At 45.2% G+C, this 25,714-nt stretch overlaps 3 non-coding genes across 3 annotated transcripts; all 3 read right to left on the reverse strand.

Annotated features, from left to right (window-relative positions):
• Positions 1-1,220: 1,220 nt before the first annotated feature.
• On the reverse strand, positions 1,221-1,292 carry TRNAM-CAU. Its single transcript has one exon. It is a non-coding gene; the product is annotated as a tRNA-Met (tRNA).
• Positions 1,293-9,515: 8,223 nt separating this feature from the next.
• TRNAM-CAU lies at positions 9,516-9,587 on the reverse strand. The gene has a single exon. It is a non-coding gene; the product is annotated as a tRNA-Met (tRNA).
• Positions 9,588-17,353: 7,766 nt separating this feature from the next.
• TRNAM-CAU lies at positions 17,354-17,425 on the reverse strand. The gene has a single exon. It is a non-coding gene; the product is annotated as a tRNA-Met (tRNA).
• Between the last annotated feature and the right edge of the window lie 8,289 nt (positions 17,426-25,714).

A 25,714-nucleotide genomic window follows, 5' to 3' on the forward strand; every position in this document is an offset into this window, starting at 1 on the left:
GCCTCTACTCAGTGGCCTACAGTCAAAAAAATTTCCAGTGACCGCCTAATGTACCTCCAGCCACATCATCATAAGTTCTTTTCTGTCAGGTGTATGCCTAATTTTGGGGGCCTGTACTGGCCTACAGTAAAATTTTTAGCCAGTGACCGCCTAATGTACCTCCAGCCACATAATCACAAGTTCTTTTCTGTCAGGTGAATGCCTAATTTTTGGGGCCTGTACTCCCATGGCCTAAAATAACATTTTTCTAGGCTCCAGCAGGGCACATTTTTGAGAGTTTCCCTTTAAGACGCATAAAATTGGCCCCTGATTAAAATACATATTTTTGGTGGGAATTTGTGCCAATGAGCCCCCTCTGGTATGTCACTGTCCATGTTGTGGGACTATTTGTGCACTTCTAGTAAGTATTTGGTGGCTGCAAATATAATCTGAAGGTTTTTCAGGTACGCCTGCCATTAAAGTCAATGGGGCCTGCCACGAACGCGCGGTTCACGAACATTTGATTGCGAACACGCGTTTGTGAACGGTCCCGGCCGATGTTCATCCATCACTAGTCACAAGTGTACTCCGGGCCCCTGGTGGCATACAAACTTCTGTATGGTACGAGTATGACCTCCCAACACAGGAATGCTATTTGCTATTTCAATGCCGAGCAATCAGTCACATTACAGTCCACAATGAGCTGAAATATTTTCACACAATAGCAGTCAACACCATATAATAAACTTTTTGTCCTCTACAGTCAGGCCTCATGCACACGACCGTGTCCGTATTACGGTCTGCAAACCACGGATCCGCAAAATACACATACCCTCCACGTGCAATATCCATTTTTCTCACTCCCTTCACTAGAAATTTGTGCCCAAAAAATGGACAAGAATAGGACACGTTCTGTAATTTGTGGAACGGACGTTTGGATGTGGACAACACACGGAAAACACTGTGTGTTGTCTGATTTTTTATTTTTTTGCAGACCTATAGAAATGAATGGGTCCATCTGCAATCTGCAAAAAACGCGGACACGGATGCAAAATACAGCTGTGTGGACTAGGCCTTAACCTTCTGTTATTATCGTATGAATGAGTATGTATGTGGAAGCGTATCTGTATTCTGTATGTTCTGTGTATCTTAATATTTGTATATTTGATTGCTACGAACTCACTTTCTATTGATGTTGGCAAGGACAGGCTTTGTCAGTTTGGTGGGGGGAAAAAAAATTCTAGCAGAGGATGGTTTCGATCCATCGACCTCTGGGTTATGGGCCCAGCACGCTTCCGCTGCGCCACTCTGCTGTGCATGCACTGAGCTGTTGGGAGACCTAATCTATGTAAGCGGAGCGTTATCAGTAAGTGCACACATGACCAAGTTATGAGCTCTGTTTTCTTGCCTCTGGCTTTTTTTCAGAACTGGTAAAATATAATGGCTGTGCAGATAAAAGGCAGCGTAGAGCTCCTGCAATTCACAGCTCTTCTACTCGGTGTCTCCTAAACAGAAGAGATATGAGAGCTTCTCTCTCCTTCTTCTAGCAATTGGTGAGGGGTCTCATCAGTCGGACCCACCGACCAAAACTTATGATTTGTCACTAGGACATAGCAAAATGTTACCCAAAGTACAGAACCACTTTAAGAACACAGGGAATTTATATGGTTCCATACCTGGACAACCGGCTAATAGACACCATCTTCAAACAATTGTCCAGTCACTTTAGTGCTTGGGTTGGACATTATAATAGAAAGGTCGAAGGTCCTTATGTCATGAACAAAGGTATTCTCTCTGGATTTGGCATAACAGGAGATATTTCTATTCCTTGCGTCCAGCTGGGCAGGACAGTAACTTGGCAGCAGAGGATCTTAGGTCTGATGTTAGTAGCATCTGAGGCAGCCTCGAGCCTTATGGTGTTTGCCCCAGGGACAGTCTGAGCCTGTGGAGTTAGGGACAGTCTGAGCCTGTGGAGTTAGGGACAGTCTGAGCCTGTGGAGTTAGGGACAGTCTGAGCCTGTGGAGTTAGGGACAGTCTGAGCCTGTGGAGTTAGGGACAGTCTGAGCCTGTGGAGTTAGGGACAGTCTGAGCCTGTGGAGTTAGGGACAGTCTGAGCCTGTGGAGTTAGGGACAGTCTGAGCCTGTGGAGTTAGGGACAGTCTGAGCCTGTGGAGTTAGGGACAGTCTGAGCCTGTGGAGTTAGGGACAGTCTGAGCCTGTGGAGTTGCAACCCAGAGGAGCCGAACAGTAGGTGAACCCTGTTATTTTAAGCTTGTCAAGCCCTGAGATGTAGGGTGCCCAGACGTCTGGCTTTAGGCCGGACAGTCCAGTTTACTGGTTCCCTGTCCCCCATCTGGCGCAGGGTCTGGACAGGCACAGGGGTGTCCTCCTTTTCTGTAGCTCCTTGCTCAGACAGCAGCATTACACTGTGTAAACATGCGCTACAGCTGCAAACTGACTAAATGAGGTTTATCTCACCCCCAGTTAGGGGCAGCTTAAGTGTATGATCGGCCCGGGGCTGTCGGCTGTCTACCCAATTCGCTCCCCCCCTCCCACCCGTCCTTCATTTTAGTTTTAGTTTTTTTTCTGCTGCTACGGTGCTTCGTGAGCGCCAAAGTCTCTTCCTAGGCCATATGACATCGTTCACATGGTCTAGGTGCAGCTCTGTCCCATCTGAGTGATTGGGTCTGAGCTGTAATACCAAGCGCAGTTCTATCAAATGGACAGCGCTGTGCTTGGTCTCATTAAACAGCTAATTGGCGGGGGTGCCAGGAGTCAGACCCCCACCATCTCATAACTCTCTGAGTACAGATTTCATAGATGTTACCTGCAGTCCTATGTAACACCCCACATAACAGTGAACTATTGTGTTATGTGGGGTGTTACATAGGACTGCATGGAACATCTACTACATTATCTGCACACAGAAAGTTATCACTGTTATCTGGGCTGTTACATAGGACTGCAGGTGACAAATTTTAGTTGCCAAATTTAAAATACATACGATTATGATTAAAAAAAAGACTGAGACACAGGTCACAGTACTGAGTTAGCTCTACATATAGGGGAATACAGCACCACATACCTGTTACATGTTCTCCGTTTGACCCAGACCGCCATGACAAATTCTTTCAGCCGCATCTCGTCTCTACAGAGTTTGTTACAGACACGTTAGATTTCTCATAATTGGGGTCATTTATCAAACTGGTGTAAATTACAACTGGCTTAGGTGCCCATAGAAACCAATCAGATTCCACCTTTCATTTTCCAAAGGAGCTGTCAAAAATGAAAGGTGAAATCTGTTGCAATGGGTAACTAACCCAGTTCTACTTTACACCAGTTTGATAAATTACCCCCAAGGTCCCTATAGTGTCTACAGCAATTATAATGTCCCCTAGAGTGCCCCCAGTAATAATAGCACCCTATATTGTGCTCCAGGTAATAATGCCTGTATAGTGTCCCCAAACATAATGTCCCCTAATAGAAACGCCCCCACACTACCCCCATATAGTAATTTACCCCCACACTATCCCTATTCAGTAATATCCACCACACTGTCCTCATATAGTAATTTCCCCCACACTTCCCCATTAGATAATTTGCCCTGACACTGCCATCTATATAGTAATTTGCCCCCACACTGCCATCCATATAGTAATTTGCCCCCACACTGCCATCCATATAGTAATTTGCCCCCACACTGCCATCCATATAGTAATTTGCCCCCACACTGCCCCCATCAAGTAATAACCCCCCACACTGCCCCCCATTAGATAATTTGCCCCAACACTGCCATCCATTAAGTCATTTGTCCCCCACACTGCCCCCACAGTATTCATTTCTCCACACTGCCCTCACAGTATTAATTCCCCCCATGGTAGTAATTTGCACCCATAGTATTAATTGTCCCCCACGTAGTAGTTTGCCCCCCACTGTCCCTTCAGTAATGTCCCCCAAAGTTGGCACACAAAAAAATAAAAAAAATAAAAAATAAAAGCTAATACTTACCTGTGTCCCAGTCGGCGCTCACTCATAGATGATGCAGGCGCCAGGCGCGCTACGCACACACATCAATGTGCTGCGTCCGGGCACAGGCACGGCATAATGATGTCATCACGTCCGCCTGCGCCGGGATTTTACTACCGCATAGGCTTCAGGCCTACTAAGCCTGAAGCCTATGGCAGTGATAGGCGGACGGCCCCGCAGTAGTTTGTGGGTGTTTGGGTCGGTGTTGGACACCCCCCAGTGATGCTCGGGGCCACAGACCCAAACGCCCCGATTATAATCTGCCACTGCCCCCAGTCAGTCACTAGAGCCGGCGGACATGTCACACCGTGACTGACTGAGGGGGAGAGAAGCACTCCAGCACCGCACAGCTCACCTTGAGGTTTTCCAGTACTTTATTTTCTTTTGCTGAAGAGGGGAGTGGTTTAGCTGATTTGGGGATGTGGCTTGGTGGGATTGGGGCGTGGCCTCTAATGTGCAGCCTTTTGGGTAAAGCAAGTGGCCACCCTACTGAGATTGTATAAATACAGTACCCTAGTACAGGTGGTATCTGTAAACGGTTTGTAATGTAGCATGACCTGTATGGTTGGCAGGGACAGGGTTAAACTCCCTGTTGTTCTCCTCTTGGCAGGAGTGGGCTGGTCCAACTTCTTGTCTAGAGATGAATGGATGGTCTAGTGAGTGAGGAGGGGGAAGCAAGTCCATGTGCTCCTTCTCTTTACACCTCAGAATCCAGAGACTAACAGATCTCTGTGAGATTTAAAGCTTCTTAAAACAGGGTGTCTTCTTAGCAGAGCTTTAACTGAGTGTTTCTAAGGATAATCTGTCTTCAGTCTTCAGTTCTGATGAGCTTCCATCCTGCCTCTTGTACACGTGCCCTTATTGTCACTGCCGATCGCCCTGCCTGTCTAACTTGTCACACAGTCCTCTTCAGTGCTGAGTAGAACGCTGAAGACTGAAGACAGACTCTCCTTCAGGTTGAGATCTGCTAAGAAGACATCCTGTTTTAAGAAGCTTTAAATCTCACAGAGATCTGTTAGTCTCTGGATTCTGAGGTGTAACGAGAAGGAGCACATGGACTTGCTTCCCTCCTCCTCACTCACTAGACTAGATTTCGTAGATTTCTGCTAAGAAGACTCTTTACACCCTGTTTTCTAGAACAAAGAAACATATTTCTTAATGAAGTATATTACAAAAATATTTAACATCCTTGTCCCTACACAATATTAAGAATAAACTAAAATGACAGTTAAACCTTAAGGCCGGGTGTCACGGCTCAGGATGGGGGAAATCCTCAGCCGTGCGATGACGGTGAATGTCCGGTCGCTACTTGGCCAGGACCACAGAATTAGGGAGCAGGTCACCTCCTATTGCGTCCCTAACGCTGACCCTGTCTCCTGTCAGTATGAGCCGACCTTGATGGTAGGAGGGCTCATACGCTGGAACCTTATAGTCCCTACAAGCCCTCAAGTCGGCCCTGAACTAGAGAACAGAGTAAGACAACCCACTCCTCCTAGACACGGAGGAGCAGGAGTCTCACTGGCCAAGCAGCATGAAGAAGGGAACATCAACAGGCCTATGGCAGGTGCTGCACTAGTTCCAGCCACCTGCCACAGCCTTGCTGACTGGGTCCGTGTGCAGGCAAGCTAGAGTCCACAAACAATACAAATATAACTCAGCACACACACATCCACACACAGGAACCCAGATCCATAGCTGCACAGAATAGTAAAGGAAAACATAAACTGAACATCGCACAAACTTAAACCTATGACCGGAAGGGTGGCCCTTACAAGAAGGAGGAAATGACAGGAGGCTGCTACAGCAAAGCATGACTGAAGCAACCTACTGAGCCATGGTAAAGTGAGAGGCTTTATAGGCCTAAGAGGCCACACCCAAGGGTCAGACACACCCAGTGCCTCACACACACACACTGGGAAGGGAGTTAACCCTTCTAGCACCAGAGAAGGGAAACACCACTTAAAGGAAAAGTGTCCCACAGTACCAACACACTGTGGTTGTTACCGCTGGCAACGACATGGGTGGCAACCGTGTCCTGGGAGATAGCCCGGAGGCCGGGACACTGCCACCACATGTACAGACAACCAAACGTTGCCACGGGCAACCACAGTGCAGGAAAAGTGTCAGTGCACACAACACACTACACAGAGTGCACACAGACAAACAACACCGTGAACACAATACACACACACCTAACATAGAGGTTGCTAGGTGCAACCGCCTGCACAGCAGGAAAGCTGCCACATACATAGCGTTGTCAGCGGCAACCACAGGTGAGGCAAATACCACTGCCCTCGCCTGTGATTGACAACAAAACCAAATTGCTGACAATCGCATGCGGTTGAAGAGTCACGGTCTTAGCCATGGCCGTGACACCGGGCTACATGGAGACGTGTCACACAACACAAAGCTCCCAATGTCTCATTGCATCGAATGATTGGCAACATGCCGCAACCGCACAGCAGAAGTTACTCAAAATCCAACACTGATGAAATTTTTGGTCACACGTAACTTTTCCATCGTAGATTACAACACCAGTTGTGTGCAACTGCTACTTTTCTCAATTTAGCTGTGTTTTTACAGACAAATCACAGCTCTAAAATAGTCTCCCAACAGCAAGTTTCAGGCAAGTCGCACAGAAGTTTTGGGTCATGTAAATCCAGCAGCACTTTAACATTTTTTTTTATACATAATGTAGTTATAGGAATATTTATATATATTTTTTATCATTTATATCAATGTGTGTTGTGGCAGAATGGTCACTTTAACGCAATTTGCTTTATTATTGTAATGTGTTGTTGTTTCATTAAATGGGTTGTCCAATTCCTGAAATGCTGCACCATACGCCCGGGCCCCTCACAGGGACCCGGGACCCTCACAGGAAATATACTTACCTTACGCCCCGCTCCCTGTACCGCTCCTGGTCCCTGCACGGCCACTGCTGCTTCTCCCCGTCCGGTGCCAGGGGGCGAGGGGGGGCAACGGCAGGCGGCAACGGGGACAAGCCTTTCTAGCATCGCGGGTGAGGCTAGAGAGGCTCATCCCTGTCGTGGCCTGCTATTGGCCGTGCGGGCACCAGAAGCAACGTGGCTGCCGGGGAGCAAGGTAAGCATATAGTGTGTGAGGGACCCGGGCATAAGGGTGGAGCATTTCAGGAATCAGTTAAAGGGAACCTGTCACCAGGATTTTGTGTATAGAGCTAAGGACATGGGTTGTTAGATGGCCGCCAGCACATCCGCAATATCCAATCCCCATAGCTCTGTGTGCCTTTATTGTGTAAAAAAAAAACAATTTGATACATATGCAAATTACCCTGAGATGAGTCCTGTACGTGAGATGAGTCAGGGGCAGGACTCATCTCAGGCTAATTTCCATATGTATCAAATTGTTTTGTTTTTTTTACACAATAAAAGCACACAGAGCTATGGGGACTGGGTATTGCGGATGTGCTAGCGGCCATCTAACAACCCATGTCCTCAGCTCTATACACAAAATCCCGGTGACAGGTTCCCTTTAACCCCTTTAAGGGTCCATTCACACGTCCGCAAAATGGGTCTGCATCCGTTCCGCAATTTTGCGGAACAGGTGCGGACCTATTCATTTTCAATGGTGCCGGAATGTGCACTTCCGTTCCGCAGAAAAATAGAACATGTCCTGTTCTTGTCCGCAAAAAAGAACATTTTCTAAGAAAGTGACGGCGATGTGCGGTCCGCAAAATGCGGAACGCACATTGCCGGTGTGTGTGACTGGGCCCTAACACTGTAAGCTGGTCAAAATAACAGTTGCAATGTATACAGGTATATGTATTCGGCCATAACATCCCTTTCTACTAACTTTGTAGTGGCTTGGGGGGGGGCCCATTCCACATCGCTGTTGGGCTCCATGAGCACTTGCTACTGGATAGCAATTTTATGTTGGCACTGCATGGTAGTACCACACAGCACTAATATACACGGCAGCAATATTTAAACCTCATTTAGCAGTATTATTTGGCTGTGTAATCCAGTATTATTTTAGCATAGTATGATAACATTATTTGGACACTACATTGTAGTTTTATTTGGGCGCTGAATGGCATTAGGGGAGGCTAAGGGGTGATATTACATGGGCACCATATAGTAGTACTGTGTAGTGGGCACTATATGGTAGTATTATTTGGATTATGTATAAAGGCACTATTTAGGCACTGAATAGCACTATTGTGTGGGCCCTGAATAGAAGTATTATTGGGCATTGTATTGGGCGGTATTTAGGTATAAACATCCCATATTTGCATATCTATATAGGCAGCATTTACAATTACAGGTAAAAGCGTATAAAACTAGCATAGGCACCCGTTCACACTGATACGCACTTCTATATGGTATGATCTCCCAACACACGCGCGGTCATGGCCCTGTCTGGTCACATCAGCCGTAGTCAAGAACAACGTGGCCAATGAAGACCGCACTGTATAGGCGGTCTGAATTCTTAGGGTACTTTCACACTAGAGTTAGAAGAATCTGCCTGCCGGGTCCGGAAATCCGTATGCAAACGGATATCTTTTTTTTCTGGATGTGGATCCGAATTCATCGGACTTTTGCATTGAAATACCGGATCCGTCTTTCCAGTATCACCAGGAATAACGGATCCAGTATTTAATATTTTTCAAAGCTAGAATGAACTGCGCATTTCCAGAACACTTGGTACCGGATCCGGCATTAATACATTTTAATGGAAAGTGCGGTAGTGTTCCGGGATTGTGTCAGGAAAAAATACCACAGCATGCTGCGGTATTTTGTCTGGTCAAATACCGTACAAGGGACGGAACAGAAGGGACGTTCCATTCAGAATGCATTGGACAAAACTGATGCGTTTTTTTTTTTCCGTTATTGAGACCCTTTACCGGATTTCAATACCGGAAAAGAATCACGCTAGTGTGAAAGTACCCTTAATGGCTGCGTGGTTTGTGTACATGTTCTGTGCGTCTGAATATTTGAATATTATGAACCCACATTTTATTGATGGCTTTAAAGGGATTCTGTCATCTGGATTTTGCCTATAGAGCTGCGGAAATGCGCTGCTAGATCGCCGCTAGCACGTCCGCAATATACATTCCCCATAGCCGTAATCTCGCAGCTAGCGCATGCGCAGTTCGCACAGGGAAGGAACACTATGCCGGCATTGACATGCCGCGTACTCGCGCATGCGCGATATTACGGCGCTCTAACTTTGTGACGTCGGGGAGCAAGGAGGAGATTCGGGGGATGCGGACGGTGCTGGGCTCCTTCACAGTGGGCGGGGCTGGGCTCCTTCACAGTGGGCGTGGCTGGGCTCCTTCACAGTGGGCGTGGCTGAGGACCAGAAACAATAGTAACAGCCCCTTGGGCTCCTTACTTGCCTCATTTACATATATTGAAAATCATTTTCTTGCCTAAATAAAAGCACTGAGAGCTATGGGGAATGTATACTGCGGAAAATCTAGGTGACAGAATCCCTTTAAGTCAATTTAGGGAAAAAAGATAATTTCTAGCAGAGGATGGTTTCGATCCATCGACCTCTGGGTTATGGGCCCAGCACGCTTCCGCTGCACCACTCTGCTGTGCATGGATATAGCTGCTCAGAGACCTAATCTATGTAACAGCAGTGTGATCAGTAAGTGCACACATGTCACAAGGCGACCAAGATAGGAGCTCCGTTTTCTGGCCTTCAGGCAGTCACCTCTGACAGTTTCTTTTGGAATTGGCAACGTAAAAACAGCTGTGCAGATAAAAGGCAGGTTGGAGCGCCTGCAATCCACAGCTCTTCTGTCTGCTGAACGGAAGAGACCGAGTGTTTCTCTCCCCTTGTTCTAGCAATTAAACCCTCTGATCACAACTTAGGATTTGTCACTATGACATACCAAAATGTTATCCAAAGTACAGTGCTTTTTAACCCCTTAAATAACGGAACTATTTTAATTTTTGTATTTTAGATTTTTTTTCCTCCCCACGTTTCCATAGCTATAACTTTTTTTTTTTTCTGTTCACATAGCCATATGAGGGATTATTTTTAGTTTTTTTGCGGGACAAGATGTATTTTTAAAGTATTTAATTTACCATGTCTTGTATTGGAAAACGGCCCAAAAAATTGTTTGAGGGGTAAAACTGAAAAAACAACAACATAATTTCGCCATGGTTTTGGGGGTTTTGACATCACGGTGTTCACTGCGTGCTATAAATGACATAATGTTCTTATTCTGTGGCTTAATACGATTGCAGCGATGCCAAACTTGTGTAGTTTTTATTTTGTTTATTTACTTACACCCATAACTTCTTTATATTTTGGTCTACAGAGCTGTATTAGGGCTTGTTTTTTGCGTAACAAACTGTAGTTTTTATTGGTACCATTTTTGTGGTATGTGCGACTTTTTGATCACTGTTAGGCCTCATGCACACGACCATTTTTCAGGTCCGCATCCAAGCCGCAGTTTTTGCGGCTCGGGTGCGGACCCATTCACTTCAATGGGGCCGCAAAAGATGCGGACAGCACTCCATGTGCTGTCCGCATCCGTTACTCCGTTCCGAGGCCCCGCAAAAAAAATATAGCATGTCCTATTCTTGTCCGTTTTGCGGACAAAAATAGGCATTTCTACAATGGGCCGCCCGTTCCGTTCCACAAATTGCGGAAGGCACACGGGCGGCTTCCGTTTTTTGCGGATCCGCGGTTTGTGTGCCTGAGGCCTCATTCAAATTATTTTGGGGGGGGGGGGGCACGAAGACCCCAAAAAATGGCAAATCACATGTTTTTATTTTTTTTGCTGTTATGGTGTTCACTAGAGATGAGCGAATTTCCGCTTATAAAATTCATTCACACTTCGTTTGTTGGTAAAAGGTGAATTGCGTTATGGATTCCATTACCACGGACCATAACGCAATTCTATGACGGAATACATAACGGAATGTCTTTAGAGGCATTCCGTTATTCATTCCGTCATGATAGAAGTCTATGGGCTGCATAACGTATCCGTCCCGTTTCCGTTATGCCCGAGTCCTCTTCTGCATAACGGAAACGGGACGGATCCATTATGCAGCCCATAGACTTCTATATGACGGAATGAATAACAGAATACCTCTAAAGGCATTCCAATATGTATTCCGTCATAGAATTGCGTTATGGTCCGTGGTAATGGAATCCATAACGCAATTTACCTTTTACCAACAAACGGAGTGTGAACAAATTTCAAAATATGAAATTCACTCATCTCTAGTGTTCACCAAACAGGAAAATTTTTTAGATTTTAACAGTTCAGACATTTTTCCAGACGCAGTGATACCTAATATATAAAATTGGTAAAGTAGGTGGTTTAAACTTTTAATATTTTGGTGTTTTTATTTTATTTTTTACTCTTTTTTACTTTTTATTTAATAACTATTAGGGCTGTTTCACACGAGCGGATGCTCGGTGACAACTTTATCTCACTGTGATTTTGTAGTAAAATCCGCTCGTGTGAAATAGCCCTTAGGCTAGGGTTACACTGCGACTTTTTCTAGTGCGACTGATTGATTTTAACTATTGAACTACAGCTGCAGTCCAGAAAAATGTATTCAGTTGAATGCAATCTTGTGGACTGCAGCTGTAGTTCAATAGTTAAAATCAGTCGTGCTACAAAACGTTGCAGTGTAGCACAGGACTTAGCCCCCTTAGAGGACTAGAACCTGGGATCTTTTGCTCTTTTGTTCTATTCACACTAACAAAGATCCATTAGGGTGAATAGGCTTTTGGCACTGTCCCTGCTGAGCTGTGTCTCGTGCACAGAGTAGCAGACAGCTTATCATGGCACCCAAGGCTTCAGCAGCACCCAGGCTGCCATGATAACTGATCGGAGCCCTGAGATTTCACTGCGGGGGCTCCAATTGGAAGGCAGTGGGAGCTGCATCCCTCTGCCTAATTCCACAGATGCCGCAATTATCATTACAAGCAGCATCTAAAGGGTTAAATGATGGGTTTGGCGCAAGTGCTGTTCCCCCGTCATTGCAGCCGTGTGCCTGCTGTATTACACAGCCAGCACCCGCCTCGTATGGAGTGGGCTCACCGCAGCAGCCTGGTCCATATGAATGCAGGTTCATAATGCTGTACACAGGGAACACAGGGAATATCTGGAAATAACTTCAAACAATTGCCCAGTTACTTCAGTGCTTGGGTGTCACGGCGCGGTGTAGGTAGTAAATTCCACAAAGAACACAATAGGGAAGGGAAAAGGTACTAGGCCTGGAAACTAGGGAAAGGGAAAAGGTCACCACCTAGTGAATCCCTAAACCGAGCCCTGACTACTATCAGTATGAACAGACCTCGAGGGTAGGAATGTTCATACGCAGGAATCTAGAGCCCTATCTGACCCTAAAGGGCCCTGGAAATAGTGTCAGGACAAAGAAGTCCTGTTCCTTCCCAGCTGAAGTAACAGGAGACTCCCTCAGGCCTAATACCAGAAGATAGGGGAATACAACAAACAAGAAATAAGGAAAAGACACTTAACTCCGAAGTATGCGGACGAGTAGGAACTCAAAGGAGGACCAACACCAGAACTTGCACAACCAAAAAGGAGCTATCAACCACATAGCATGATGGGCGAGACCAGATTAAATAGAGATGTTGGAATGACTACTTAAGCTACACCTGAGACAAGAGGTGTGGTCATACCCAGTCACAACACAAAAACAAGTGAAACCAAAGAGGCTGTCAGATCGCATTACGTGCATCCAGTATATTATATCTTCTGACCCCTTTCACAGGAGAGATCGTGACATTGGTTTGGACATTAATATGGGAAGGTCAGAGGTCATTCTATCATAAACAAAGATTTTCTCTTGGGATTTGGCATAACAGGAGATATTTCTATCCCTTCGGTCCAGCTGGGCAGGGCAGTTACTTTGTGGCAGAGGATCTTAGGTCTCATGTTAGTAGCTGTTGAGGCAGCCTAGGTCCTTATGGCACTTGCCCCCGCTACAAAGTATGAACCTGTGGAATAGCAACCCACAGGAGCTAAACAGTAGGTGTTATTTCAAGCTTATCAAACCGTCATATGGTTGAAACATCTCAGATATATGTGATCTTTGATCTAGCCTCTCCAGATCCTGTTGACTACTACTGAGTCTCAACTAGGTTGAGAAGTGCACCTGAATGGGGTATACAGTTTGTGGCTCTTAGAGTCCCAGTCAAATGTTTTCATTTAAAGTGTTTGGGTACATCATGTGTATGGATACCTTGACTCAGCCCTTTTTAGGATGCCAGGAGATGGACCTGGGTCCACCCCTGGTGAAAGGGAGTTTTAGTGTAGCTGTGCTACAGAGAGGACCTACGTTGTGTAAGCTCCTCAAAGCTAGTCCCAAGTTTCAAAACTACTCAAGCAAACTATTCTACTACCAGAGAGAGAAAAAGAAGATTAGAAGGTTCAGAATCTGCAAGGCCTTGCACTGGCTTTACTGCTGTGAGAAGGAATATTGCCAGCACACTCTTCCACACCTTCAGACAGTTTGGCAAACCATTTCTTAAATCTGTACCCCTCAGTCTGGGAACTACAAAACCAAAAACCTCAGTTGCATGCCTAAGGTTCTGCAGAGAGACTTTAGAAAGAGAGAAGAAGTAAAACAACCCCCATCATTGCCGCTATCCATTCAGACATTGCTATTGGGAAATCATTGCACTTGATACTATTGGATGTTCTACTACTCCTATTCTGCACTTTAGTAAAGAGACCTATTAATTTGCACCAAATGGCCTGGTCACTGACTCACATTACTATTCGCCGGTTATTGCCCCTTCATCCACACTCCTGCCTTGCACTGCCAATACACCTAACACCAAGGACACCTCAACTACCACCAGGCAAGAGCACAGGCACCTGGATGTGCTTTAAAAAAAAAGTTTGCACAAACCTGTCACTGCAAGGCCCTAGGAGGGTTTTGGTACGAGGATTGCCACTGTGATCTGTGTGTAAACTCATTCTTGCTAGAGCCACTACCATTCCTATCCTCCACTCGTTCGCCCTGGGCTGCCGCTTTTCACTTGCTCTGCAAATCCAAGGGGAATTTCTAAATGTTAGGCCAGACAACATGACATTAGTGCTCTATACTACCAAGCAAGGTGACAACTAATCAGAATCCTTCTCAAGGAATTGAGAAGGATTGTTGCTAAATTACAGTGTTGAGGTCTAGCCATCCCAGAAGAATGGTCTGTCAATACAGAAAATATTCAAACAGGTCACCAGGATGTTGGAAGTGCAAGAGATTGATCTCATGATGACCAGGTTCAATGCAAAGGTGGACATATTTCATTCCATCGCTTTGAGGTTCAGACAGGCCTACATTTTTCCTCCAGTTTCCTTGATATTATTGGAAATATGGCAGGGTCATTCTGGACGAAGATGTCATGTTTTTCCCTATTCATTTAGATGACTTAAGGGTGTAACCATGGAGAATATAAGTGACTAGGTCATTCAGTTCTGCTAAGACAAAGAGATTCAACCTGATAGCCTAAAGGTTGAACAGGCCCTATAAGTGTCACGGTAGTATTGTGGGTGGGAACACCACACTGACAACAGGAGGGAAGGGAAAAGGAACTAGGCCTCAAAGCTAGGGAAAGGGAAACGGACACCACCTATAGAAACCCTAATCCTAGCCCTGACTCCTATACGTATGAATAGACCTTGAGGGTAGGAATGTTCATACACTGTAACCTATGACCCTGGAAACCCTGAATTGCCCTGGAATAGTGTCAGGGATTGAGACGATCTGTTCCTTCCAATAAGAAAGAACAAGCATTTCCCTGAGGCCTAGTAACAAAAGACAGATGGGAAACAACAAAATATAAAAGGAAAGTAACACAACTTCTGAAGTAATTGGTGTCACGATGGGGAGTGGATGAAACCCCCCACCGTGCGGTGTAAAAGGGTAAAAAGGGGATCAGCCTGGCCAAAATGAGTAATATGGGAGCAGGTCACCTCCTACAGCGTCCCTAATCCTCTCCCTGACTCCTCACCGTATGAGCGGACCCCGAAGGTAGGACGGCTCATACTCAGGATTCCTAGAGACCCTGAGTCGCCCTGGTAGCAGGGAAGAGACGACCTGTTCATCCCAGTCATGGAGGAACAGGAGTCTCTATCTGAGGCCAGGCTGCAAGGAGAGGGGAACTCATACAGCATATGGAGATGGCAGGTAAGCGAAACCAATAACACACTTACCTGCCACAGACACACTGACTGGAACCCCTGCACCAGTGCTGCTGTCCACACCAACATTTAAGGACACAGCACACACCACAAACCACACAGGAACCCAGGAGACCCATAGCTGCTATAAACATGAGACAGGGGAATATCTAGCAAACATGCTGGACACCAAACACCACCAGACATGTAACACCAAACTAGACATACAAACACCCTGAACCTAACCCACTCCATACAAATAGGGACAGGAAGGGAAGGAGACACTGGGATGACATTGATGACCACAAGAGTGGCCCTTACTGAACAGATGGAACACCCTGGACTGGAGCAGAGCTCCAGCACCTACAACAGCTGAAGTACAACTGACTCCAGCCAGGAAACCACAGAAGATATAAGCAAAGTGACCACACCCAGTCAGGGAGTTAAGCCTTACAGCACCAGACAGAGGGCGGCTACAACTTAAAGGGGAAGTGCACACACGAGCATACCAAACTCATAACCGCAGGCAACCGCAAGTGTTGCAACAGTGTCACAGCGTACACCATACACCAAAGGCCGTGACAATTGGACAAGCAGGAACTCAGAAGAGGACCACACACCAGAACTTCCAAGAACCAAACTGAATCTATCAACCACATAGCATTATTGGTGAAGCCAGATTAAATAGAGTTGGAATTACTACTAAGCTACACCTGAGACAAGAGGTGTGGTCATTACCAGCAACAATACTGAAACAAGTGAAACCAAAAGAGGCTGTCAGATCACATCACGTGCAGCCAGTCTCTTAGATCTTCTATCACCTGTCACATTAATGACCGTGACAATAAGAGTGGTCAGCAACCTTCAGTGCTCCAGCTGTTATGAAACTACAGTTCCCAGCATGTACACATACTCTATTGATTTAGGAACTCTCAAAAACATCTATGGAGCATACTGGGAGTTGTATTTTCCCAACAGCCGGAGTGCCAGAGGTTGCTGACCCCTGCCCTATAATAATCTGGTCTTCTATGATGCAGCCACTAAAGGTCCCTTTACATAGAACGATATTACAGCAGATTGTTTGGAAGGAAGAGTTCCTTCCTGACAATCTGCTGCTCACTGGTGGAGGAGACCTCTCCATTTACATCCAGCAATCTCCTCCAGAGTATGGGGAGGGGCGATCACTAATTCCATCACTCTTCCCTATACTGACTCTTTGTTTCCTGCAGTTTTTACACAGCACAATCTGCTGCTGGTAAACTATCATTTTTACGTGCGCACAAACGATAGGATTACCCAATGAACTGGGTAACTTCTACCGCTGTGTGATAGAGAGCATCCTGACCAACTGTGTTACAGTCTGGAATGGGAATTTCTCTGTTGCTGACTGCAAGGCACTGCAGCGGGTGGTGAAAACTCCATCACAGGGACTCCACTTCCTGTCATTTAGGATGTTCACAAGAAGAGATGTTTACGCCGGGCACGCATCATTTTTAGGGACTCCTCTCAACCTGCAAATAAACTCTTCCAGCTCCTCCCCTCCAGAAGGCGCTACAGGACCCTTCAGACTAAAACCAGCAGGTTTAGGAACAGCTTCTTCCCCACAACTGTCACCCTACTGAACTCAGTCACAATTTTGTTTCTTTAACACATCGAAGGTTAACAGCCAAACAAAACTCAATATTTATTACCCTGATTCTGCGGTTTACAGAAACACCCCACATGTGGACGTAAACTGATGTAAGGGCACACGGCAGGGCGCAGAAGAAAAGGAGTGCCGTATGGTTTTTGGAAGGCAGATTTTGCAGAACTGGTCTTTAGATGCCATGTCCCATTTGAAGCCCCTCTGATGCACCCTTACAGTAGAAACTCCCAAAAAGTGACCCCATTTTGGAAACTAGGGGATAAGGCACCAGTTTTATTGGTACTATTTTGGGGTACATATAATTTTTAATTGCTCTATATTAAGTTTTTTGTGAGGCAAGGTAACCCAAAAAGTGGGCGCAGCTGGGCTCCAGAAACAATAGTAACAGCCCCTTGGGCTCCTTACTTGCCTCATTTACATATATATAAAATCATTTTTTTGCCTAAATAAAAGCACTGAGAGCTATGGGGAATGTATATTGCGGAAAATCTAGGGGACAGAATCCCTTTAAGTCAATTTAGGGGAAAAAAATAATTTCTAGCAGAGGATGGTTTCGATCCATCGACCTCTGGGTTATGGGCCCAGCACGCTTCCGCTGCGCCACTCTGCTGTGCATGGATATAGCTGTTCAGAGACCTAATCTATGTAACAGCAGTGTGATCAGTAAGTGCACACATGTCACAAGGCGACCAAGATAGGAGCTCCGTTTTCTGGCCTTTTGCCAGTCACCTCTGACATTTTCTTTTGGAATTGGCAACGTAAAAACAGCTGTGCAGATAAAAGGCAGGTTGGAGCGCCTGCAATCCACAGCTCTTCTGTCTGCTGAACGGAAGAGACCGAGTGTTTCTCTCTCCTTGTTCTAGCAATTAAACCCTCTGATCACAACTTATGATTTGTCACTATGACATACCAAAATGTTATCCAAAGTGCAGTGCCTTTTTAACCCCTTAAATAACGGAACTATTTTAATTTTTGTATTTTTGTTTTTTTCCTCCCCACGTTTCAATAGCCATTTTTATGACCATTAATAGACTTTTTTATTTTTCTGTTCACATAGCGATATGAGGGATTATTTTTTGCTTTTTTGCAGGACAAGATGTATTTTTAATGCCACCATTTAATTTACCATGTCTTATATTGGAAAACGGCTAAAAAAATCTTTGAAGGGTAATATTGAAAAAAAAAACATAATTTTGCCAATGTTTTGGAGGTTTTGACATCACGGTGTTCACTGCGTGCTATAAATGACATAATGTTCTTATTGTGTGGCTTAATACGATTGCAACGATACCAAACTTGTATAGTTTTTATTTTGTTTATTTACTTACACCCATAACTTCTTTATATTTTGGTCTACAGAGCTGTATTAGGGCTTGTTTTTTTGCGTAACAAACTGTAGTTTTTATTGGTACCCTTTTTGTGGTATGTGCGACTTTTTGATCACTGTTATTCAATTTTTTGGGGGAGGGCAAGATAACAAAAAAAATAGCAAATCATGTGTTTTTCATTATTATTATTTTTTCTGTTATGGTGTTCACTAGAAATGAGCGAATTTCCGCTTATGAAATTCGTTCACACTTTGTTTGTTGGTAAAAGGTGAATTGCGTTATGGATTCAGGTACCACGGACCATAAGGCAATTCTATGACGGAATACATATTGGAATGCCTTTAGAGGCATTCCGTTATTAATTCCGTCATAATAGAAGTCTATGGGCTGCAAAACGGATCCGTCCCGTTTCCGTTATGCTGGAGTCCCATGGCAGCCAAGGGTTTGGCGCAAGTGTTGTTCCCCGTCATTGCAGCCGGGTGCCTGCTGTAGTACACAGCCGGCACCCGCCTTGTATGGAGCGGGCTCACCGAAGCATCTTGGTCCATACGAATGCGGGTCCATAATGCTGTACACAGGGAATATCTGGAAATAACTTCAAACAATTGTCCAGTTACTTCAGTGCTTGGGTGTCATGGCGCAGTGTAGGTAGTAAACGCCACACCAAACTCAAGAGGGAAGGTGAAAGGTACTAAGCCTGGAAACTAGGAAAAGGTCACCACCTAATGAATCCCTAAACTGAGCCCTGACTACTATCAGTATGAACAGACCTCGATGGTAGGAATGTTCATATGCAGGAATCTAGAGCCCTATCTGACCCTAAAGGTCCCTGGAAATAGTGTCAGGACAAATAAGTCATGTTTCTTCCCAGCTAAAGGAACAGGAGACTCCCTCAGTCCAAATACCAGAAGATGGGGAGGGGATACAACAAACAAGAAATAAGGAAAATACACTTAACTCTGAAGTATGCAGACGAGTAGGAACTCAGAGGAGAACCAACACCAGAACTTCCACAACCAAAAAGGAGCTATCAACCGCATAGCATGATGGGTGAGACCAGATTAAAAAGAGGAGTTGGAATGACCACTTAAGCTACACCTGAGACAAGAGGTTATTGGCATAACAGGAGATATTTCTATCCCTTCGGTCCAGCTGGGCAGGACAGTTACTTTGTGGCAGAGGATTTTAGGTCTCATGTTACTAGCTGTTGAGGCAGCCTAGGTCCTTATGGTACTTGCCCCCACTACAGAGTATGAACCTGTGGAATAGCAACCCACGGGAGCTAAACAGTAGGTGTTATTTCAAGCTTGTCAAACTGTCATATGGTTGAAACATGTCAGATATATGTGATTTTTGATCTAGCCTCTCCAGATTCTGTTGACTACTACTGAGTCTCAACTGGGTTGAGAAGTGCACCTGAATGGGGTATACAGTTTGTGGCTCTTAGAGTCCCAGTCAAATGTTTTCAATTAAAGTGTTTGGGTACATCATGTGTATGGATACCTTGGCTCAGCCCTTTTTAGGATGCCAGGAGATGGACCTGAGTCCACCCCTAGTGAGAGGGAGTTTTAGTGTAGCTGTGCTACAGAGAGGACTTACGTTGTGTAAGCTCCTCAGAGCTAGTCCCAAGTTTCAGCGAACCATTATTATTGAGACTAAAACTACTCAAGCAAACTATTCTACTACCAGAGTGAGAAAAAAATATTAGAAGGTTCAGAATTTGCAAGGCCTTGCACTACCGCTGTGAGAAGGAATATTGCCAGCACACTTTTCCACATCTTCAGACAGTTTGGCAAACCATTTCTTAAATCTGTACCGCTCAGTCCGGGAAATACAAAACCAAAAACCTCAGTTGCATGCCTAAGGTTCTGCAGAGAGACTTTAGAAAGAGAGAAGTAAAACAACCCTCATCACTGCCGCTATCCATCCATACATTGCTATTTGAAAATCATTGCACTTGATACTATTGGATGTACTACTACTCCTATTCTGCACTTTAGTAAAGAGAGACCTATTAATTTGCACCAAATGGCCTGGTCACTTACTCCATTGCTATTTGCCGGCCATTGCACCTTCATCCACACTCCTGCCTTGCACTGCCAATACACCTAACACCAAGGACACCTCAATTACCACCAGGCAAGACCACAGGCACCTGGATGTGCTTTGAGGAAAGAAAGTGTGCACAAACCTGTCACTGCAAGGCCCTAGGAGGGTTTTGGTAAGAGGACTTCCACTGTGATCTGTGTGTAAAACTATTCTTACTAGAGCCACTACCATTCCTATCCTCCACTCATTCGCCCTGGGCTGCCGCTTTTCACTTGATCTGCAAATCCAAGGTAAAATAACTCAATGTTAGGCCAGACAACATGACATCAGTGCTCTATACTACCAAGCAAGGTGACAACTAATCAGAATCCTTCTAAAGTAAATGAGAAGGATTGTTGCTAAATTACAGTGTTAAGGTCTAGCCATCCCAGAAGAATGGTCTGTCAATACAGAAAATCTTCAAACAGGTCACCAGGATGTTGGAAGTGCAAGAGATTGATCTCATGATGACCAGGTTCAATGCAAAGGTGGACATATTTCATTCCATCGCTTTGAGGTTCAGACAGGCCTACATTTTTCCTCCAGTTTCCTTGATATTATTGGAAATCGGGCAGGGTCATTCTGGACGAAGATGTCATGTTTTTCCCTATTCATTCAGATGACTTGAGGGTGTAACTTGAGACTTCGCCATGGAGATTATAAGTGACTAGGTTATTCACCTCTGCTAAGACAAAGAGATTCAACCTGATAGCCTGAAGGTTGAACAGACCCTATAAGTGTCACGTTAGTGATGTGGGAGGGAACACCACACCGACAACAGGAGAGAAGGGAAGAGGAACTAGGCCTCAAAGTTAGGGAAAAGGTAAACGGACACCACCTATAGAAACCCTAATCCTAGCCCTGACTCCTATCAGTATGAACAGACCTTGAGGGTAGGAATGCTCATACACTGTAACCTATGACCCTGGAAACCCTGAATTGCCCTGGAATAGTGTCAGGGTTCGAGACGACCTGTTCCTTCCAATAAGAAATAACAAGCATCTCCCTGAGGCCTAGTAACAAAAGACAGAGGGGAAACAACAAAATATAAAAATAAACTAACACTTAACTTCTGAAGTAATTGGACGAGCAGGAACTCAGAAGAGGACCACACACCAGCACTTCCAATACTAAACTGAAGCTATCAACCACATAGCATGATGGGTGAAGCCAGATTAAATAGGAGAGTTGGAATGACCACTAAGCTACACCTGAGACAAGAGGTGTGGTCATTACCAGCAACAATACTGAAACAAGTGAAACCAAAAGAGGCTGTCAGATCACATCACGTGCAGCTAGTCTCTTAGATCTTCTAACACCTGTCACATTAATGACTGTGAAAATAAGAGTGGTCAGCAACCTTCAGCGCTCCAGCTGTTATGAAACTACAGTTCCCAGCATGTACACATAGTTTGTTGATTTAGGAACTCTCAAAAACTTCTACAGAGCATACTGGGAGTTGTAGTTTCCCAACAGCTGGAGTGCCAGAGGTTGCCCTATAATAATCTGGTCTTCTATGATGCACGTAGAAGAGGAAAAAAGAGAGGAGGAGGTTAACAAATGCTACTTAGGTCAATGAAAACCCAGAAGTACTGTTAAACCCGGGGCGCCAGAGGTGATGGAAGCAAGTGAGAAAAAGACAGAGGGTAACAAGGTGATGAAGAAGGCAGCTGGAGGTAGTGTTAGCAAGAGCTATACACTTGGTGATCAGACGCGTAATTATAACTTGGTAGTCAGGAGAAAGGCGACTCAAAGGGCGCCTACCAACTAGCCAAAAAAAGAGAGACAGCACCACTCTCACGCACACAGAGGAGAAGAGTTTGTGGTGGCCCAAAAGGACAGGGTACACGATAAATCGAGTGGAGTAGTAAATCCCCAAAAAGAGATACAATAATGGTGGTAGTTTAGGTAAATAAATTGGGGGCGCCAATTGATCAGATTGTGACCCACAATAATAATAGTAAAAAGAACATAAAACACATACACAATTATAATCTGATTAAAAGCAAATCCAGAGTAAAACTCCAGCTAACTCACTTCGCTGGGGGGTTGCTACCAGGATAAATCTCAAGAGACCTGGGGCAAAACCCCCGGCCGGGATCGCCTGTAGTATAGTGGAGATTGCAGTCAGCGCTCCAGTAGTGCGATAAAGATGGCAAACAGCACACGGATCAGCAACTCGTGGTCAATCTCTTTAATCCAAAAATGTTCGGCTCAATGCGTTTCGGGAAAGACATAAAATCCCCTTCATCAGGATCAATTACCTTCTATGATGCAGCCACTAAAGGTCCCTTTACATGGAACGATATTACAGCAGATTGTTTGGAAGGAAGAGTTCCTTCCTGACAATCTGCTGCTCGCTGGTAAAGGAGACCTCTTCATTTACATCCAGCAATCTCCTCCAGAGTATGGGGAGGGGTGATCACTAAGGCCATCACTCTTCCCTATACTGACTCGTTGTTTGTGGCAGTGTTTACACAGCACAATCTGCTGCTCGTAAACGATCATTTTTATGTGCCCACAAACGATCGGATTACCCAATGAACGAGCGTTTTGCTTATTCATCGGGTAATCGGCAGTACATTTAAACCACCATTACTATGAACGCTCTTTTGCGATAATCTGTACGATTCACAGACAGTGTAGAGGGCCCTTAAAGAGACATTACCATCTGAGACAATGGGGGAATATTGCTAGGATATGCCCCCTTTGTCTGATTGGTGTGGGGGTGCCCCGGGTTTTCCCCAGGTCTGGCCACCACCAAGTGCTTTTCCCATAGAAGTGAATGGGAGCGCACTGCGTTTATCGCGGCCACCACTCCCATCGATTTCTATGAGGCCCACGGAAATAGCTGAGCCAGCGCTCGGCTATTTTGGGCAGCCCTATAGAAATTAATGGAGGGCAGCTGCGCATGCGCGGTCCTCCCTCCTTCACTTTGCCAGCTGTTTTTACGAGATAAGTGCAGGTCCCACCTCTATATGCCTCCAATGTCTGAGATGGGAATACCTCTTTAAGACCCAGTCCAGGTTTTAATCCACCAAAAATGCTTACACAAGGGTGAAGCAAACCTGTTGTATCTGTTCTAAAAGAGTGGATAGTCCCAAAGTTCTAAACCACAGATTATCAACATCTTAGACCTCCAGCAGAAAGGATTTGAAAAAGGCCATCAACCTTAAAATACCAAACATTGGCCTTGACACAAAAGCTATTGGTGAAAAAGTTCTCGGTGGAAAGGTTTTGACAAAATTTTTCTTTTTCTCCACTTAAAACAAGACAGTGACATAAATCCTTTCCTCTAATCTGCTTTATTTTCTGATTGTAGATTTTTTTATTCTGCTTCCAGAACATGATTATGGGGGCAGCCATCTTTTGCGAGCTGTTGTTAAGAGACATTTAAAGATATGCTTTACAGCAGCCACCCTGGGTCCTAGACACAATGGACAGAAGGGGACCTTGTTGACTTCTACAGGAAAGTTATCCACGTACACTCTATGACCTGTGCAGAGGTCATTGGGGAGAGAGGGGGAGTAGATAATCTACTGTGAATGGTCGATCATATCTACCTATCTATCTATCTATTATCTATCTATCTATTATCTATCTAATATCTACAGTATCTATCTATCTAGCAGATGATTCCGGTAAGACAAGAGGCGGAGGACTGGGCATTTATGTTAACAAGGCTTGGTGTACGAACTCTGTAATTGTTGGAAAACACTGCCCAGCTGACCTAGAGTATCTTATGGTAAGTGTAGACTGTTCTATCTGCCGAGGGAGTTCACCTCCATTATAATAACAGCTGCATATATCCCACCGGATGCTAATGCCAAGTTTGCTATGAACGAACTTCATGCGGTCATCAGCAAACAACAATCTGCACACCCTGAGGCTGCATTTATTGTAGCGGGTGACTTTAACCACTCTAACCTAAATTTCATCAACATGTCTCCTGCCATACCAGAGGGGATAAAACCTTGGACCATGTCTATACAAACATTGTAGGAGCCTACAAGGCATTGTCCCTCTCTCACTTGGGACAGTCTGATCACCTTTCTTTGTTTCTCACCCCCAAGTATTTACCGCTTATCAGTGAAAACAATTAAAGTGTGGCCAGCGGGGGTAGATTCTGTACTCCAGGACAGGTTTAAAGGCAGGGACTGGAGCATGTTTGCCTCTCAGGCCACCTGTGGTTCTCACACTAACATCGACTCTTACGCGTACTCAGTACTGGAATACATCAACATGACAATGTTACCACAGAAAAGCAGATCACAATGTACCCAAATCAGAAACCATGGATGAACAAGGAAGTGCGGCTTCTACTAAAGGCACGTAACATTGCCTTCAGCTCTGGTGACGCTCAGGCCTACAGTACGTCCAGGGCAGATCTGGAAAGGGGCATCAAGAAGGCCAAGCACAGCTACAAGCTGAAGGAACACTTTGTCAACTCTGACCCACGACGCATGTTTCTGGGCATTCAGGCCATATCTGACTATAAGCCCAGCAATTCCACACAGACAGCCATGACTGTGTCCTCCCTCAATGAGCTAAATTACTTCTACGCTCGTTTTGACAAGGATAACAAGGAAAAGTTTGTCAAAACCCTACCCTCTGATGACTGCCATACTATTACTCTCACCATCACAGATGTCCATAAAGCACTGAGCAGTATCAACGCTCGCAAGGCTGCTGGCCCTGATGGCATTCCTGGACGTGTGCTTCGAGCATGTGTTGAGCAGCTTGCATGAGTCTTTACTGACATCTTCAACCTGTCGCTTGCCCAGACAGTAGTACCATCGTGCTTCAAGACCACCTCCATTGTGCCAGTGCCGAAACACTCATCACCAATGTGCCTGACGACTATCGCCCTGTAGCACTCCCGCCTATAGTTATGAAGTGCTTTGAGCAACTGGTCCTGGCACACCTCAAGTTATGCTTGCCCCCCACACTGGATCCTCACCGATTTGACTATTGAAGCAATAGGAGTACAGAGGATGCTGTATCTACAGTGCTGCACTGTGTACTCTCACATCTGGACAACAAGAATTCTTATGCAAGAATGATATTTGTTGATTTCAGCTCAGCATTCAATACAGTCATTCCCTCCAAGTTGATCACTAAACTTGTGGATCTTGGAATCAGCAACCCTATCTGTAACTGGATCATGGACTTTCTGACCAACACACCCCAGCATGTTAGGTCAGGAAATAACTGTTCCACCACCATTATACTCAACACTGGCACTCCACAGGGCTGTGTGCTGAGCCCGTTCCTCTACTCCCTTTTCACCTATGACTGCAGGCCTAGCTATGGATCCAACTCCATCATCAAGTTTGCAGATGATACCATGGTGATCGGTATCATCAGTGACAACAATGAGTCTGACTATAGGGAAGAGGTAAAGCACCTAGCTGTGTGGTGCGCTGACAATAACCTGCTCCTGAATACCAGCAAAACAAAATGGCTCATTGTGGACTTCAGGA

The sequence above is a fragment of the Bufo gargarizans genome, chromosome 2 (assembly GCF_014858855.1).
Source record: "Bufo gargarizans isolate SCDJY-AF-19 chromosome 2, ASM1485885v1, whole genome shotgun sequence".
NCBI classification, from domain to species: domain Eukaryota; kingdom Metazoa; phylum Chordata; class Amphibia; order Anura; family Bufonidae; genus Bufo; species Bufo gargarizans.